The sequence below is a fragment of the Musca autumnalis genome, unplaced genomic scaffold, assembly GCF_047663935.1.
Source record: "Musca autumnalis isolate F117 unplaced genomic scaffold, ASM4766393v1 scaffold_4, whole genome shotgun sequence".
Classification (NCBI taxonomy): Eukaryota; Metazoa; Arthropoda; class Insecta; order Diptera; family Muscidae; genus Musca; species Musca autumnalis.
In genome coordinates, this window is record NW_027411977.1 from 35148946 (window position 1) to 35167679 (window position 18734).

The following is an 18734-nucleotide window of genomic DNA, read 5'->3' on the forward strand; positions in this document are numbered from 1 at the left end:
AAATCGGTTATTCCAAACATACTTGGGGTCTAAAACCATTATTTCGATGAGGCATATTTTTGGTCGTATCAAAGTGTAAATACCCTCTTTAGCCTAAAGGCTGAGGGTATAATTATAAAAAATATAACGGGACTTTATCGAAGCAACACTTTTTGTGGAAAGATACTTCATAAGTGTACGAAACAAGATATACAAACAAATAAAAATTTGAAATGTGCTATTGAAATGAAACGGAGTGTATGTCCGATTTCAATGAAATTTGGAATGTGTGACGGAATTTGACCTACAAGTAAATGTGCTGCGGGGTAGCGAAGTGCACCGGCTTCAGCTAGTAAAAAATAAAATACAGGATTGAGGGTATTTTACTGCTGAAGGTATTTTACTTGTTTTTATATTTCAATAAAACCACTGTGCATCCATTTTGTTTTTCTCCCCCAAACGATAACCCCACACTGCGTTATTTGGGCAAAGCAAATGCGCTGCTATCAAATATGAGCGGCAAATAAATACATCTGTTATCTTGGGAGGGAGATACAAAAACAAAAATATTGAGTCGTCAGTGTTCGTTTACTCCTTCGTGAATGCTCCTTGAAAACATTCGTATGTTGGTCTGTAGGTTTGTTGTTATCACTTTTTAGAGTAAGGCAAGCAGGCAGGCAGGCGAGCGAATTGGATGTAGCCACAACGACTGCCATCACCTGCTGCATAACAAAGCTCCACTTGCACATGTTGCGCGGGGACGACATACCAATGTTTTCTTCTTCCTATGAATGTAGAAAACTGAGCAATTTTAAGCTTACTGGCGGACTGGTGGTGTGGCAGCAATGTGCGGAACCAACCCAACACGATAATGACATTGATGGCAACGATGGTGATGATGATGACGACGATGATGTTGTCGGCTATGTTGCTGCTCACATTACTGGGTTGCGCGCTCTGTCGTGCTGAGCCGTGCTGTTTTTGTCGTTGCTGTTGTTGTGTGTTGCACAAATCTTTAACCTGTCTGTCATTTGTTTAGGTTTTCAGTCTTCGTTTGGCACTGAATGCGGGTGGTACACACGGGGTAAATGACAACAAGGCAACAGCGAAACATTATCACGAAATAGCCTTAGCGAATATTTGCGAACATTTGTTTTAGTCACGCGACATAGAAGGCGTAAAGTACAGAAAAAAAAAACAAATGACAATTTCTTGGTATTCGTAAACAAAAACAATATTTATTCATCGTCCGTAGTGAGTGAGAGAAACGAAACGGTGTTGTTGAATTTTCAGAAAAAAAAAAATAGAAACGAAAAAACGTAAATAAACGCAAAACGCCTCAACGTCACGTCACCAAACTATCGTCATTTGCGTTGTCGGTCGTGTGTCATTATCATCAACAACAATTTGCGTTAATGTCAAAGAACGTGAGTGATTCCAATCGTAATTTTGCAGTGATGTTGTGTCCCTGAGTGCTTGACTGCGCCAGGCAGGCTGAAGTGGGTGGCGGCAATGAGCCAACCATCTAAACGAAGGAATAAACATGGTTGAATGAGTGCGAGTGTGTGTGTTGGCGTTTTTATGCTACCGGCATTTTATTTTTAATTGTGTGCGTGACTGTAAACATGTGTGTCTGTGTCATTAGTATGCATTTGCCTGTGTGGGGGCGTGTGTTTTGTGTGTGTGTGTGTATGTGATAGATGGGCCCAAACCAGAAACGGAAGTAAACAATGTTGTTGCGACAACGGATTTTGTTTTTATTAACAAGCTTTTCAAACACAAACACCCGTTTGTCGTTCTCCTTTATTTTTCTGTTGAAAGGGAGAAACATGGTGCACTAAAACAACACTACCGTGACAATCGTTAACGTGATGTTTGTTTTGTTTGTTTCAATTTAAAGTGAACTTGTGTGTTGTTGTTGTTTTGATTTTTTTGTGTATTAGTTTGGCTTAATTGAATATCATGTTGATTGAAACATAGAGGAATACGATTTGAATGTGATTAGATGTGCGAATTTGTTGAACGTTGAGATATTTTTATACCCTCAGCCTTTAGGCTAAAGAGGGTGTATATACACTTTGACACGACCAAAAATTTGCCTTATGGAAATAATGCCTTTAAGCCCCAAGTATGTTTAGACGAGATCTGTTTAAGAAAATTTGGAATTTAATTAGCAATGTCCGATGCGCTCGATAACTCTTGAACAAATAAGCAGATTCGAACCTAATTTTACACTTCGTAATATTTTGCATAAACATAGTTTGAGTTGGAAGATGGGTCATATCGGTCTACTCGTTCAGCTACCTCCCTCACAAAATTTCAAAATTTGCAATCGATTTGGTCCAAACTTTGCACATCGTATTATTTCTTCTTAAAATACATAGATGAGGTTCGAATATGGACTATACCGAATAAGGACCACTCCTTCTAGTACCTCCCACACAAAATTCGGAAAAAGTGAAAATTAAGAGCTCCTCTCGTATCGTCTTGAAATTTTTTCAGCAGGTTGTCCTCGCGGCCGCCTTTACGACGGTACAATTCTTTTTGAGGGCAAGTCCATACTTCCTGAGATTATGGCCTAAAAGCTCCAAGAAACCCTGACGGCACCAACTAAAATGGGAAATCTGCAAGATAACCCTCGCAGGTATTTTCTGATTGGTCCCAACTTTGGACATCGTATTATTTTATCCAGTCATGTATTTTGGATTATGTCGTTCCACTCCTTCGGGTACCTCCCACACAAAATTAGAAAAAAGTGAAGTTTAAGAGCTCCTCTCGGATCGTTCTGATATTTTTTCAAAGTTTTTGACCCCAAATATGTTTGGACGGAATCCGTTTCAGTCAATTTGGAGTCGATTTAGCCATGTCTGTCCGTCTGGCTGGCTGGAGTGCACGATATCTCTCGAACGGATTAACCGATTCGGTCCAAAATTGGGCTATCGATATATTTTGTCCAAACTTAGTTTAAGTTCAAAAATGGGTCGGTCCACTGTATCGGGTACCTCCCCCACAAATGTTCGAAAATGTTCGGAAAATGCGCACGATAACTCTTGAAGTGATTAACCGATTTGATCTATACGTTGCACATCGGAAAACTTCTACTAAACATAGATGAGGTTCGAATATGGTCACTATCGGTCCACACTTTCGTGTACCTCCCACCCAAAATTTCGGAAAAGTGCAGTTTAAGGCTTCCTCCCCAATAGTTTTGTTTTTTTGTAGCAACTTGTATTCAACGCCCCCATTACGACAGTACAAGTTTTTTTCTGGGGCAAATCCATGCTCCCTGAGAAAATGGCCCGAAAGCTGTAAAAACACGCTATGCCACCATGAGTAGTGGATGGAGTGCACGATCAATCTCGAACGGAATAAATGATTCTGTCTAAAATTTGGTAGTCCTAATATTTTGAGCAAAATTAAACAAGTTCTAAGATGGGCATTATTTGTCCACTCCTTTGGGTACCTCCCCCAAAAAAGTTCAAAACTTTTCGCTAAAATGGTGCGCACGATAACTCTCGAAGGCAGTAACCGATATTCCATACTTTGCAAAACGTAATATTTCTACGAGACATATATCAGCTTAGAATATGGAGTGTATATGTCAAATCCTTCGGGTACCTTACACGCCTAATTTCGGAATAGTGCAAGTTAGGACCTCCTCTCGAATCGTTTTGATTTTTCTTGCAACAGGTTGCACTCAAGGCCCCTATTACGATTGTACAAGTTTTTTCAGTAGCAAGTCCATACTTCTTGAAAAAAATGACCCAAAAGCTGTAAAAACCCTTACGGCCAGCATGTGTAGTAACTGGTGCGCACGACAACCGAATACTGCGTTGGACCACACATTGCATATCGTAATATTTTTTCGAATATTGGACGAAATTCGAATGTGGTGCTTATAGGTCCCGGACTACCGGTACCTCCCCCACAAAAGTTCGAAAATCTGGCCTAAAATGGTAAGCGCAATATCTCATAAACGGAGCAATCGATTTGGTAAAAACTTTGGATCTCTAAATACTTTTCCATACTTTGTTAATGTTCAAAAGTGGGCCCTATCGGTCCACTCCTTGGGGTACCACTTACACAAATGTTCAACATTTTTGTGCGGTTAAGGGTCTATTCGAAGATCCTTTGTAAATTTTTACCGAAGGTAATCCTAGTGGCTCTGTTTACAGCGATATTATGTTTTTCGTAAGCAAGTACATGTTTCCTTATATAATGGTACAAAAGCTCTAAATTATATGGTGACCAACTAAAATGACAGGTTACATAAAGACCGATAAACACCTTCTTCGAACTTAATTTAAGTTTGAAAGAACTCTTACGATGTGCAAAGTCTGGAACAAATCGGGTGCTCCGTTCGATGCCCCGTCGTTCTTTATAGCTCTAGGGTTATTATTTTCGGAAGTTCGAACTTTCCCTGCAGTACAAGTTTCTGAGCTATCCGGGATCTGGTCTTAAACTGCACTTTTGCGAATAACTAAATATGGGAATTTCTGAGTGAAATCGGATTCTTTTTTTAAAATAAGGGGTTTGATTTTTTTTATTGAATATGTAAAATATACATATATGGGAGCTAAATCCAAATCAGAACAGATTTTGATATAATTTTTCACATTTATTTGTAGACGAAATTCCGTCACATAGTCCAAATTTCATCAAAATTGGACATACTCGTATATAGCGTGTTTCGTGCATCAAATACCTCAAATCGGTCGAAAATATATATGGGAGGTATATCCAAATGTGAACCGATTTCGATATGATTTGCCACAGTTATTTCTAGACTAACCACCGTCACACATTCCAAATTTCATTGAAATCGGACAAAGATTGCGTGTTTCGTGCATCAAATCTGCCTAAAATATATATGAGAGCTATATCCAAATCTGAACCGATTTCGACATAATTTGGCACACTTATTTCTAGACTAAATTCCGTCGCACATTCCAAATTTCAATGAAATCGGACATATATAGCGTGTTTCGTGCTTAATATCGGGTGAATATATATATGGGGGCTATATCCAAATCTGAACCGAAAATGAATAGCGTTCGTCCTTTGGCCAAAAAAACTATCTTCCCCAATTTTCATGCGAATCGGATAATAAATGCGACCTGTACTTTGTTTACAAAAATACATGGACAGACGGTCAGACGGACATGCGTAAATCGACTCAGAAAGTGATTTTATGTATATCCCTAAAAGGAACTATGGGTCTATCTCCTTTCCTTTTGCATGTTACAAACTAATGCACAAAGACATAACACCCCTTACCACAAGGTGGTGTAGGGTATAAAAATTAATGTCAAAATTTTGGTACAACATCTGGCAAATCTGAAAGTTATAACATGGACCTTTTTAAAAATATATTAATTTTTGTTTCATTCGAACGCGATCTTCTTAAGAATAGCTTGAAAAGTCGGAGCATTTGACTAATATTTTTTGTTGTAAGTACAACCTATACTTTACGTGCAAGTAAATATATTCAAAATATCGCGAAACTAATACTTATAGCAAAAAATTATAGTGGATTTTGAAGGAGGAGCTAATAGCCTAATTTTCATTAAAAATAGTGTTTTAGCGTGTTGTGTAATTCTAGTTAGCTGCATATTTTCTTAGTGTATTTGCCCACCAGTGCCCACCTCGGGAATAATTTTCCAAAGTAGGTCATGGGTTTAAGATCATTCAGTATTAAAATCAGCTGCCATCTAGTGCCAGACTATAAATGGTGGGTCGCTGACTAAAGCTGCCCTAGAATAGGGCTTCTATGGATATATTAGCGTATAACTCTGTTATCTGACCACGTACATAAACATAATTGGCATCAGTGGCAAAATGAAGAAATCTTCTTCCAAATGTGTCTTACGTTGGCGGTACGTGCCTTCCAGGAAGAACGCTATTAGATCTATATTAAACATTTTACCAATTTTCAAACAAAAATGTTGATTTTTTTTAATCCACGAAATTGGTTGAATTTTATGTTGTTTTGGAGATTGTTTTGTTTCCCCATGCCTATTTTTACATCATAAGAGAATCGGGACCTTTGTTCATGTAATTTTGTATTAACAGCATACAAAATTTCTTCCCTAGAGGGGAAAGGGGGGAGAATGTTACGCTCGTGGTTTCTTAAAACACTCTTCGCAGCAGTAAAAAATGTTGTTATTTTATATGGGTAGTACCTTAAGGAGTGGACCGAGAGAAAATATCTTCGAATTTAAACTATGTTTAATGTTTAATGCTAATCGGGTATTTCGTTTGAGAGTTATGGTGCGCTTCAGCCACCCATGGCTAAATCGAATCCAAATTGTCCGAAATGGATTTCGTGCAAGCATACAAATTTTGTTTGTTGTTATCGGTCAATACTTTTTGAGACGGAATTTCCTTTCCAAGAAGGACTGTAAAAGACAAATTACGCTTTAAAAATTATCTCCGAACAGGTCTCAACCTGTACTTAAGGAAAATAAACGAGTGGAATTAGATGTAAGTTTGGTAGAACTATTACGTTGTGTAGAGTCTGGACTAAATCGGATACCCTATTCTAAAGTTAAGTTGCGAACTACCAATTTTAGTTAGTGGCCGTAGGTTCCGTACAGCTTTAGGTGTATTATTATGTCAGGAATTAGGGACTCAAAATTTGAATCCAATCGGGACTGAAAAACCTATTAAAGGATAAATGGATCTAAATTTATCTAAATTTTAAACTTTTCTGGATCAGAAACAATTGTTCTAATTATTCCTCTGACATATCCAATTAATACTTCATGTATTACAAGAACCCCATCTTGGTTGTTACTGTTGGACCATTACCATTACATGAAATGGATTTAGGCACAAATTTCATGAAATTTTGTGTATGCGTTACCTGAAGAAATAGTTTTTTTTCGAATCTCTCAAATAAAACGCTTGCATTTAAATAAAAAATGGTGGCAAAATTAAACGGCAAGCGTTTTATTTAAGAGATTCCATCATGAGGAAGAATATACTTATTGAGGCTAAGCGACAAATTATTTTCTAGTTTTAAGTGTATTTATAAATAAAACACTGAAACTTAATTTCTTTTTAATTATTTTTTATTTTTAACTTTTCAGTAGTTAAATTTTTTGACCACTGAGAACCTCATAACAAAATTAAATCCATTTTAGGCCGAACATGTAGATAAAAACTTTTACTCTTTGGTAGAATTTTTGGATTTCATTCTGGCTCATGTACATCTCGATTTTTCCACACCCCCGCTTTTCCATTTCACTTTGTTCCTGCGGAAAAAAACGTTTTTCTGCTCTCCTTTTCTCCCGATTCCTCTCTCGTACGCTACAAGTTGCTACTGATTGTAGAGTAGCCATATATGCCGCATTTTTTCTTCCAGCAGCACGACTCTCCTGGCATACCATGGATTCCTTGGTGGTGGCCTATGGTATCCAAGAGTGAATTGTGCGGGTGTTTGCATGGAGTGGGCAATACTCTCCCACTGTACTGATATGTTATAGGGACAATGGGTGTTTTCATTAAGCAATTTGGCTATTTGAGTACAATATGCAGGGGCTATCTGTTGTGTTTGCAGCCTACCGATGTCCCACTTCCGTATTGTGTTTGTTCGTAATTTATTTGCTACGTGATCTGATCTGGTGACAGCCAGGTGCCCGGGTGCCTTATTTTTTGCTGCTGTGAAGTCTTTCAGCCTCATTCCGTTGTCAGATGTTACATTATGGAGACTGAATTTTCTGACTGTTGGACCAAAGATATTCTACTTTCTAATTTTGGCATTAAAATCGCCTAGAGTAATTTTAATGCCATGGGCAGGACAGCGGTCATATGTTTTTTTCTAAGCGTTCGTTAAATATATCATTAGTCTGGTTCCTGTCCTTGCACTTTGGTCGCAAATGTGAATTCTTTGGTCAAAAGAAAATTTTTCGACATTCTTCTTTTGAGTTTTTTTCTTCGCAATATGGATGTAAACCATAGATGAACAAGATGAGCACTCGCCTTTACGTTTTCGTACGATTCACCATACAAATGCTCTCTTCGTGTTCATCATTGATGTAAACACTCCAAAACAACAAAAACAAAGATTGTTTATTACAAATTTGCATTTACCGTTAGACGAGAAGGAGTCAAAGTAGAGATTTGTTGACTCTGTTATTAATCGAGTTAAGTGCGCAGTATTTTGTGATAATTTGTGGGTTATAAAATCACAATAAGAAAAATGTAAACGTAAAACTCAGATATGGAGAAGAAAAACCAACGTAAATAAGTTCATTCTCCGAAAAGAACAGGAGAAAAATTCGGTCTAAGAACAAAATTATCAACATATTTCTGAAACCCTCTTAAATTCTTAAATTTTGTTAATCAAAATCAAAATAATTTTGATGTGTATACATTAATAAAAAAAATTATTTCATTATTATTATTTATTACATCAAATTCCGAAATATTTTATATTTGGCTGGTACAAATTTAATTCAATTTTGAACCGATTTTCCTGAAAACTTGGTATTTTTATTTTGAAAGTCCAGAGAATATTTCAACCAAAAATTGTCGACATAGGTTTACGTTGGAGTAAGCCCCCATATAAGTGTACCCCCAATTTAAGATAATTTGACAATTTTAGCCATATTTTTAAGCCGATTTATCTGTAATTTTGCATTTTGATTTCATAGAAGATATGAACCCTTCGTAGCAAAAGTTTTAAACATAGGTCGAAGTTTTAGATTAGACCTCATACAATGGGGTTTAATGTATTTTGAGGGCTTTTTGGAAATTCATGGTGAAAATAATTCTGAATTTATATTTTGTGACAGTAATTATAAATAAAACTAAATATCAATACAAAAAGGACGTACAAATAGTTTTGGGCAGAAAAATTTGATTTCAGACCAAGAGCTTTGGTGGGGTCATGGGCGCAAATAAGACTGATGTTGAAAAATTCATCTTTTATGCGAATTATGGAAAGTCTTTCATCCGCGGGAGTGAAACTGGACACCTCCGACTAACAATAAAACCGCAACCAAACCGCAACCATGACAGGTATAATACAGTGCGTCACCTTTGGGTGTTATTGTGACGCCTTTCCCAATCCATCTTATTTCCTGAATGGCAGTTATATCCGCCTTGTAATTTGCAAGTACATCCGCCAGTGCGTAAACTGCACCCTCTCTGTTAAGAGTCCGGACATTCCTGGTGACGATTCGGGGGTCGTCAACTTTATAGGGGTTTGTTTTTCTTTGTTTTTTCATGGTATGATGTTTTTTAACGTTCTTATGGGTGATCACTTGAGATGAAAAGGGACCAAGATAGGTCCAGATCTTGTAAAGCCGATCAGAGCCGTTGCTCGGAAAGTTTCATCCGCTACGTCACCCATTAACATATCACTATTCCTTTAGTAGTTACGTTATTTTGGCCAGGAATATGGATACGAACTGATTTAAAATAAAAATAAGAAAAAAGTTAAGTCGGCCCTAAGCCTGTGTGAATTGAAATTTTCATCTATGGACAGACTAGACTTTTCCCCCAAAAATTATGTTTAGGGGGTTTTCCGATTCTGGGGCCTTTTTTGGACGTATGACCACAAGGGGAAACATTGGTATAATTTTCTGAAGGATCTTCGAACAGACCCCAATTTGCATTTAAACAAAAATTTTGAACTTTTTTGGGGAATGTACCCTAAGTGGAGGACCGATATGGATCACTTTAGAAGTTAAACTGAATATGGACAAAATATTAGGAGATTCAAAGTTTGGACCAAATTTATTGCTCCGTGCAAGATATAACGTGGAAGGGAGGGCTGATGTGGCCCATCTTTGAACTTAATCTAAGTTTGGACAAAATAATTCTAGAGCCAAAAATTGAACGAAATCGATTAAACCGTTCGAGTAATATTGTGCGCACCAGCCAGCTAGAGACGGGCAGGGAGACGGATGGACATGGCTAAATCGACTACAAATAGTCTGGAACACATTTCCTCCAAACTACGAGGTATCAAAGTGTTAAGGTAAGTCACTTCGCTTACTGAGAGCCTAATATGACCTTACATTTAGCCTAAAGGTTCAATCGACTCAAAACTGTCTGAAACGGACTTCGTCCAAAACATACTTAACATCCAACAGCATTATTTCCGATGAGATCGTATCGAAGTGTATAAATTCTCGTTAGACTAAAAACTGAGGGTATAAAGACGAACAGTAATGGACAGTAAGTTCAACTTTGGAGGAACAACCTTTCCAAAATCACATCAAGGCAAAAGACACTCTTTACAAAATACTTCTAATACGATAGGGATCTAAAATATGTGTATTTTTAATGTCTTGCCTTCCTGAAAACCACTTCAACCTAGTGTTGCAAATTGCCAATTTTTTTCTTTCTTTTTATGATATGAACATTCGTTGTTGTACAAGCAACATTAGTATGTTAATATTTGCTGTGGAATGAGTGTGTGCGTGTGTGCCTTTGATTGTTTTGATAGTAAATGTTAATGGGTGAATATTATGTAGCAACAGCTCACGGCTAGTACTTATGCTCGGAATAATGGTCCTTTAGCGTATGTCCTTTATGTTCATGTTGCGGATGGATATTTGTGTAAATTTTCAATGTTTTCATTTTTTTGTGGTAATGGTTAATAGTGTTGTCGATGTTGTTGTCGTTGTGGTTATGGCCGTGCTGGTGGTGTGGTCAGATATTTGCTAGTTTTTTCTGTGTTGTGTGGAATCAGTTTTAAACTTCCTTTGCTATGGTACTGCTACTACCATACAAACAGACATACACCTATTTCCTTTATTCCTTTGATTTGCTGATTGTTGGCTCTGGCTAGCCCATTACCCTCCCTGGCCTGCAATGTGTCGCACCGGTGATTTTTTGGTTCGTTTGTGAGAAAGTTTTTTTTTATAATTTAATTAAATGGTAAATCTTTTAGATTTCATCTACGTTTTGTACGTTGCCAAAAGTGAATACAATAACAACAACAACGACGACAATAACAGATAAATTAAACAACAAATACAAAAGCGAGACAGAAGATTCAATAAAAATAAATACACACCCACTTAACCTGCCCATCCCCGTCACACATAAAGTTTCACACGAGTTCGACTTTTTAAATAATTTATTGCCTATCCAGAGATCCTGAGTTGATAAAAATAAAGGAAGTTTCACCAAACTTCGGCACAAAGTGAATGAAATAAAGAAAAGTGAGAGAGAGAGAAAAAAACTAATTAAAAACAAAAGTAAAACGGGAAACAATTTTCACCATTCGCCAAGTATAAGCAGCTTATCAACCTCACCTGCCCACCCACAAGAATATTAAATTATATTTTATTGGCCCAGAGCAGCGCACTGCCCAAAGCAAGGTAAGTTTGTTTTGCTGATGATGATGATGACAGGCTTTTTAATTTCAAATTAATTTATTTGACCATAAATTATTTATTTATGTCGAGACTAATTGATTTTTGTTCGAAGAGGGTGGATAATTGAAGGGGATTTTGTTCTGCACAAGGGTATAAGCATATTTTATGAAGGAATCTTAGGACTTTAAGAATACTTTTTGGACAACTTACGAGGATAAAATCGACAGGCTCAATGGGAAACCTCTTAAGGTGTCTTCTATGCTATGAAGACCCCCTAAGTCGTCTTCTATGCTATAGGGGATAACTTAAGGCGTCTCCTATTCTCTAGGAGACTTCTTAGGGTGTCTTATATTTTCAAGGAGACCCCTTGAGGCGTCTTCTATGCTATAGGAGACCCCTTGAGGCGTCTTCTATGCTATAAGAGACCACCTAAGGCGTCTTCTATGCAACAGACGCCTTAAGGCGTCTGCTATTATCTAGGAGACCCCTTAAGGCGCCTGTTATTCGATAGGAGACTCCTTAAGGTGCCTGTTATTCGATAGAAGGCGTATGCTATTCGGTAGAAGACCCTTAAGGCGTCTTCTATTCTCTAGGAGACTTCTTGGGAGGTCTTCTATTTCCCAGGAAACCCTTAACGAGGTGATATATTCTCTTCTCTCTGACCCCATTAAGGACGTAGGAGTCTTCTATTCCATAGTAGACCCCTTAAGGTGTCCTCTATTCTATATGAAAAAACACTTTAAGGAGTCCTCTATTGTAGAGGAGACGCTTTAAGGCGTCCTCTATTCTAGAGGAGACGCCTTAAGGCGTCCTCTATTCTAGAGGAGACGTCTTGAGGCGTCCTCTATGCTATAGGAGACGTCTTAAGGCGTCCTCTATGCTATAGGAGACGCCTCAAGGCGTCCTCTATTCTAGAGGAGACGCCTTAAGGCGTCCTCTATTCTAGAGGAGACGCCTTAAGGCGTCCTCTACTCTAGAGGAGACGCCTTAAGGCGTCCTCTATTCTAGAGGAGACGCCTTAAGGCATCCTCTATTCTAGAGGAGACGCCTTAAGGCATCCTCTATTCTAGAGGAGACGCCTTCCTCTATTCTAGAGGAGACGCCTTCCTCTATTCTATAGGAGACGCCTTGAGGCGTCCTCTATTCTATAGGAGACGCCTTAAGGCGTCCTCTATTCTATAGGAGACGCCTTAAGGCGTCCTCTATTCTAGAGGAGACGCCTTCCTCTATTCTATAGGAGACGCCTTAAGGCGTCCTCTATTCTATAGGAGACGCCTTCCTCTATTCTATAGGAGACGCCTTAAGGCGTCCTCTATTCTATAGGAGACGCCTTAAGGCGTACTCTATTCTATAGGAGACGCCTTAAGGCGTCCTCTATTCTATAGGAGACGCCTTAAGGCGTCCTCTATTCTATAGGAGACGCCTTAAGGCGTCCTCTATTCTATAGGAGACGCCTTAAGGCGTCCTCTATTCTATAGGAGACGCCTTAAGGCGTCCTCTATTCTATAGGAGACGCCTTAAGGAGTACACTGTTCTATAGGAGACGCCTTAAGGCGTCTCTATTCTATTAAGGCGTTCTCTATTCAATAGGAGACACCTTAAGGCGTCCTCTATTCTATAGGAGGCGCCTTAAGGCGTCCTCTATTCTATAGGAGGCGCCTTAAGGCGTCCTCTATTCTATAGGAGACGCCTTAAGGCGTCCTCTTTTCTATAGGAGACGCCTTAAGGCGTCCTCTTTTCTATAGGAGACGCCTTAAGGCGTCCTCTATTCTATAGGAGACGTCTTAAGGCGTCCTCTATTCTATAGGAGACGGATTAAGTCGTCCTCTATCCTATAGGAGACGCGTTAAGACGTCCTCTATTCTATAGATGACGCCTTAAGGCGTCCTCTATCTATAGGAGACGCCTTAAGGCGTCCTCTATTCTATAGTAGACGCGTTAAGGCGTCCTCTATTCTATAGTAGACGCGTTAAGGCGGCCTCTATTCTAGAGGCGACGCCTTAAGGCGTCCTCTATTCCATAGGAGACGTCTTAAGGCGTCCTCTATTCTAGAGGAGACGCGTTAAGGCGTCCTCTATTCTAGAGGAGTAGCATTCCAGAGGAGACACCTTAAGGCGTCCTCTATTCTAAAGGAGACGCCTTAAGGCGTCCTCTATTCTATAGGAGACGCCTTAAGACGTCCTCTATTCCATAGGAGACGCATTAAGGCGTCCTCTATTCTATAGGAGACGCCTTAAGGCGTCCTCATTTCTATAGGAGACTCCTTAAGGCGTCCTCTTTTCTATAGGAGACGCCTTAAGGCGTCCTCTTTTCTATAGGAGACGCCTTAAGGCGTCCTCTATTTTATAGGAGACGCCTTAAGGCGTCCTCTATTCCATAGGAGACGTCTTAAGGCGTCCTCTATTCTAGAGGCGACGCCTTAAGGCGTCCTCTATTCTATAGGAGACGACTTAAGGCGTCCTCTATTCCATAGGAGACGCCTTAAGGCGTCCTCTATTCCATAGGAGACGTCTTAAGGCGTTCGCTATTCTAGAGGCGACGCCTTAAGGCGTCCTCTATTCTATAGGAGACGCGTTAAGGCGGCCTCTATTTTATAGGAGACGCGTTAAGGCGTGCTCTATTCTATAGGAGACGCCTTAAGGCGTTCTCTATTCTAGAGGCGTTCTCTATTCTAGAGGCGACGCCTTAAGGCGTCCTCTATTCTATAGGAGAAGCGTTAAGGCGTTCTCTATTCAATAGGGGACGCCTTAAGGCGTCCTCTATTCTATTGGAGACACCTTTAGGCGTCCTCTATTCTATAGGAGACGCCTTAAGGCGTGCTCTATTCTATAGGAGACGCGGACTATGAAAATATCTCTATTCAATAGGGGACGCCTTAAGGCGTCCTCTATTCTATTGGAGACACCTTTAGGCGTCCTCTATTCTATAGGAGACGCCTTAAGGCGTGCTCTATTCTATAGGAGACGCGGACTATGAAAATATCCGCCACCGTGGGCAGTACAAAGGTGCAGTGTGAATGCCGTACTTGGAGAACATCCTCCTTCCATTGTGTCTCGACACAGATGAGCGATACGAACAGATGAGTACGATAACTTGCTAAATCTGTAGCCGATTCGGCCGAAACTGTGCAAATCGTTATACATATTTATTCCAAATGTACATAAAGTTCCAAGAAGGTCTATATTGAAAAACTCTTTTGGATACCGCCCTCACAAAACGTCACAATGTTCGCTTTAGTTTAGCTTAAGGGCTGTTCGAGGATCATTTTGAAACTTTTATCCGAAGGTTGTCTTGCGATACCTATTACAATGATATAACATTTTTCGTGGGCAAGGTTAAGCTGCCGGACATAATTGCTCGAATCTTCTAAAACCCCTACGTCAACCAACTAATATGACTGCTGATGGCCACAGTAACTATCAAAAGGTGTGGCTTCCGAACTTAGATCAAATTCAAGATGCAATTTTGCCCTTAAACTCAGTTTAAAGAAACTTTTCCGATCGTGCTTACATATTAATGGAGGGTAGTTCTTGTACTACCACGACTTTCATCTAGGGGCAGCCGCTTCTTCTCGGGGTTTTGGCGTAGAAATATCCCAACATTTAGGGCCATTTCTTCATACACCACCCGCACATAAGTTAAGCAGGTAAGTCCATCATTTTAAGGCAGATAGATAGTCTTTGTGATCTGTAATACAACGTTATTATTTTATTCTCCATACTTTTCCTTGTAATTTGCGAAGGATTATGGATTTTATTCCTGTATCCCATATTTTTCCAAGGTGCGCCTTAAGCAATCAAACGGAGCACTTCTTTTATGAAATCAAACCACTGACTTTCTGTGTGAGGGCGAACTTGTTAATCAATGTAGCACGATGGCTTCTTCGCCCATTTAAGTTAAAAACTCCTTCAGCCATTCACTGCACTCACATTGTTCTTTTGTTGACTGGTGACATTGCTCTTGACACAGCATCAAATTGCTTCCACTTCATGATTCTGTTTATACTTCATTTTGAAAACTATCTAAGAATCCTTAACATCCGTTTAGTTATTTATTTGTTGCAGCGAACAAAATTAATCATTGAATATCCTGCATTTCTCCGCTGTGTGTGTGTGGAAAAATGTCAATAAACTTTGCTGCTCCTTAAGGAGGAGCAGAGCATTTTCTTTTTGTTTCCACTCAAGCACCGGGAAATATAAATAGGCATTCATTCATTCTATTAGAAATAACTGTAATAGCATTTTAAGATTTTTTTCATTTATTCTTCATTCTGTTGCTTTTGTTTGCTCATTTTCTTCTTGACATTATTTTTTTTTTGCTTAGATTTATATACGGGTTTTCCTTCGTTCGTCCTCAACTTCATATTCAACTGCCGCGTTCTTAAACTTGTTGTTGTCGTTTTGATTTTCTTTCTTCTTCGCCCACAATATTGTCTTAGGTTAGAAGAGCATTTTCTTTTTATGTTATTTTTGTATTCTATTATTCATGGCTTAGTGTAGTAGGAGTAGTAGTTTTTCTGATAATGCTGTTGCAGGAGAACGAACGTGGTATGGTGAAGGTAGCACGAAGCATAAGGAATATGGCTATACAATAATTGTATTCCTGGCCATTATGTTAAGTGGAGCACGTTCATTTTGCATTATTTAAATTTGCTGTGTTATATTTATCGGTAATTGTTTTGCCGTGAGAAAGTAGCAAAAGGTATCAAGGCTGTAAGCGTTACATACACCGGAATGATATTAATTTTGTTCTGAGTAACAAGGTAATGTAATTTTGTGATCTTTCGAGGGAGGAACACGGAAATATTTTAAAATAAATATGTATTCAAGTCCCCATAAATTTTCGAGAATTTTTCAAGAAAGCGAAGATAGCCCACACCAAAACTTCTATGAGGAGGAGAACATCTTCAAAAGTCGTGTCAGTTGGTGTAATACAAAAGACTATCCTGTAAAGTTTGGTTATCTAGTTTCTAGTTTCTAGTTCCTGGTACTAGTTCCTAAACGTATGAGTAACATCATGAAATGTAACGTGTGGTATTAAGTATACGCAGTTTGTTCAAAGAAAAAATGTGGCCATTGAAACTGCGAAGTGAACTAGATAGTTCCATATAGTTCCTTTGGCACAACTCTACTATCCTGGCTATGGCTAAGAGGGCGTTCGTTCTTGCAGATACTGTTTTAGCCAAATGGTTATAATTTAAGTTCACAAAGCTTTAAGTGCGGAAAGCTTCCTTTATACTGATAGAAATCCTTAAGGCTTACGTTGTAAATATCAGTTTTCATAATCAACATGCAACACCCACTTTGTGATGTGGAACGCACAATGCGTCAAACATGTTTTTACAAACATTCCCGCAGGTTTTCTACTTCCATTGAAGTGCTATGTACATAAATAAATTTGTTATTTTTCCAGGTCACTAGTAGCTGAAGTTGCACTCAAGTAACTGCGTGTGTACTGCGCACTTATAGCCCTAATATGCACACATTATTGTTTGCGTTAGAGTGCGTGTTGCAATTGTTATACGGCAGGATTACCATGCGAACGTTTTTTTAATATAAAAGTTAGAATGTAGACATTAAATATTGGATAAACATAAAAAAATCTGTCAGACGTTGTGACACAGGTCATGTTGCTATGTAATGCAACCCTGTAATATTCTGAAGTACTTGTGCGTTTTCATATATCAGATGCATTAAACATGTTACTTAATATTATGTATTGAATTGTATATTTAGAATTTGACCCACTTGTATTATATACAAAGATGTATATAATTAAGGAGGCTGGTTCTATAAAAAGATGTATATAATTAAGGAGGCTGGTTCTACTATCACAACGAACAGCTATGTATATTTACAAATAATTTCCATGGATAAAACTAGAAACTTCTACATAAGGTAATCATTAAATATTAGCCGCATTTAAGCTTTACAGTCAGAAAAAGTTATTAGTGGAAGACATAAAGATGAAATATAAAATACTAGCATGTGCCCGCTACTTCGTTAGCGGAAGTGACAGAATTATAAAGAAAATCTCAAAATTAAAACTATTTTTTTAAAAGAAATTATTTTTGATATTTCTGACCGATTTCTGAATTTAATACCCTAATTTTGTCTTCAACAGCAACTCATATGTTCAACAAACCAAACATTATTGAAAGAATTTTTGTTTTAATTTAAAATTGAAAAATCAAAATTTTTACAAATTCATCGTTTGTAATCATTTTTTGTCTAACTGGATTGTAACGAAAGAAAATCTTTTGTGCGACACCTGTTATGTGAAAACAAAATTATTAAAGAGACGTGAATCAGGATCGGTTAGTATTTTTAGCTTTATACCATTATTATAGTTTATACCATTATCATCAACTGCGACATCTGTTGCAATAGAAAATAACAACCTTCATTGTCTTTCCAATATATATTGGTTTACGATAAAATAAATGCGCCTAGAAGTAAACTACAAAATTTGAAATTGTTTGTGATATTTTACGGTATTAAGAAATTATAGCATTTAATTTGACAAATGTGTTGCCAACTAAGTACATAAGTAAGTGAGTACTAGAGTTGTACAATCTAGTTCAATTGAAAGATCTAGTTCAATTGCTCAGCTCTTTAAACTGAACTAGGTCAGTAATCTAGTTCATAGTTCACTGTCCATTTCAATCATTCGGATCAAAATCGTTCACCGGCTCTGGTCGTTTGATGAAAACAAATACAAACAAAAGACTAATATAATTTAACTACTCCATAACAAAAATATTACAAAAAACAAAAATATTACATTTACATAGTTTTATTGCATTCTTAAATAAAGATTAATTAATTTAAAAAAAAACATCATTTAGGTGGCAGGCAAAAAATCTTATGTTGTGTGTGTGTAGAAATTGTTATCGCGTTGTGCGTGTGTGTTTCTTTTTATTTTTTCCCATTTTCTATCCATCAAGTAAGCTGTTATGTCTCGTATGTTTTTGTAGAAATCGTCATTTTCGGACAGCTATTCCATGTACCTTGATCCAAAACATAAACAAACTGATCACATTACGAAGGCATCCCTTAACATTGACGACGCCGTCACTTTATGTATTTGTGAACGACATGTTGAACTAGATTGTGAATCGTTCGTTGATCGTACCGTCACCGACTGATTATAGTTCAGTGAACTATTGAACTATAATGAACTATATCGACTGATCTAGTTCATACGCTCTTTTCAATGAATCGTTCAATTGAACTAGTTTATACAACTCTAGTGAGTACATAACAGTGAATAAAAAGAATTTTTGTTATTGTTATTTTTTGTGGTTCCAGGACGAATTTTGCAAAACCCGGCCTTATCTCGCACATTTGCACCAACAGTGACCTACTGGTAAAATTTCAAGCTCCTAGCTTTAGCCGTTTTAGCTGGGCGTTGATGATG

General features: G+C 38.0%; 1 protein-coding gene across 3 annotated transcripts in view; it reads left to right on the plus strand.

Moving 5' to 3' along the window:
• Positions 1–18734, plus strand: part of LOC141401725 (uncharacterized) — a 476511-nt gene that overhangs the window by 170696 nt on the left and 287081 nt on the right. Inside the window, exons 1-2 of one of the 3 annotated variants that reach the window (XM_073982115.1) lie at positions 1025–1406; positions 10886–11318. The exons of 1 other annotated variant lie outside the window; for it this stretch is intronic. The gene's annotated coding sequence lies outside the window, so the exon portion shown is untranslated. Of the gene's footprint in view, positions 1–1024; positions 1407–10885; positions 11319–18734 lie in introns of those variants that run through there. One more of the 3 variants, XR_012412431.1, reaches the window with a different exon arrangement.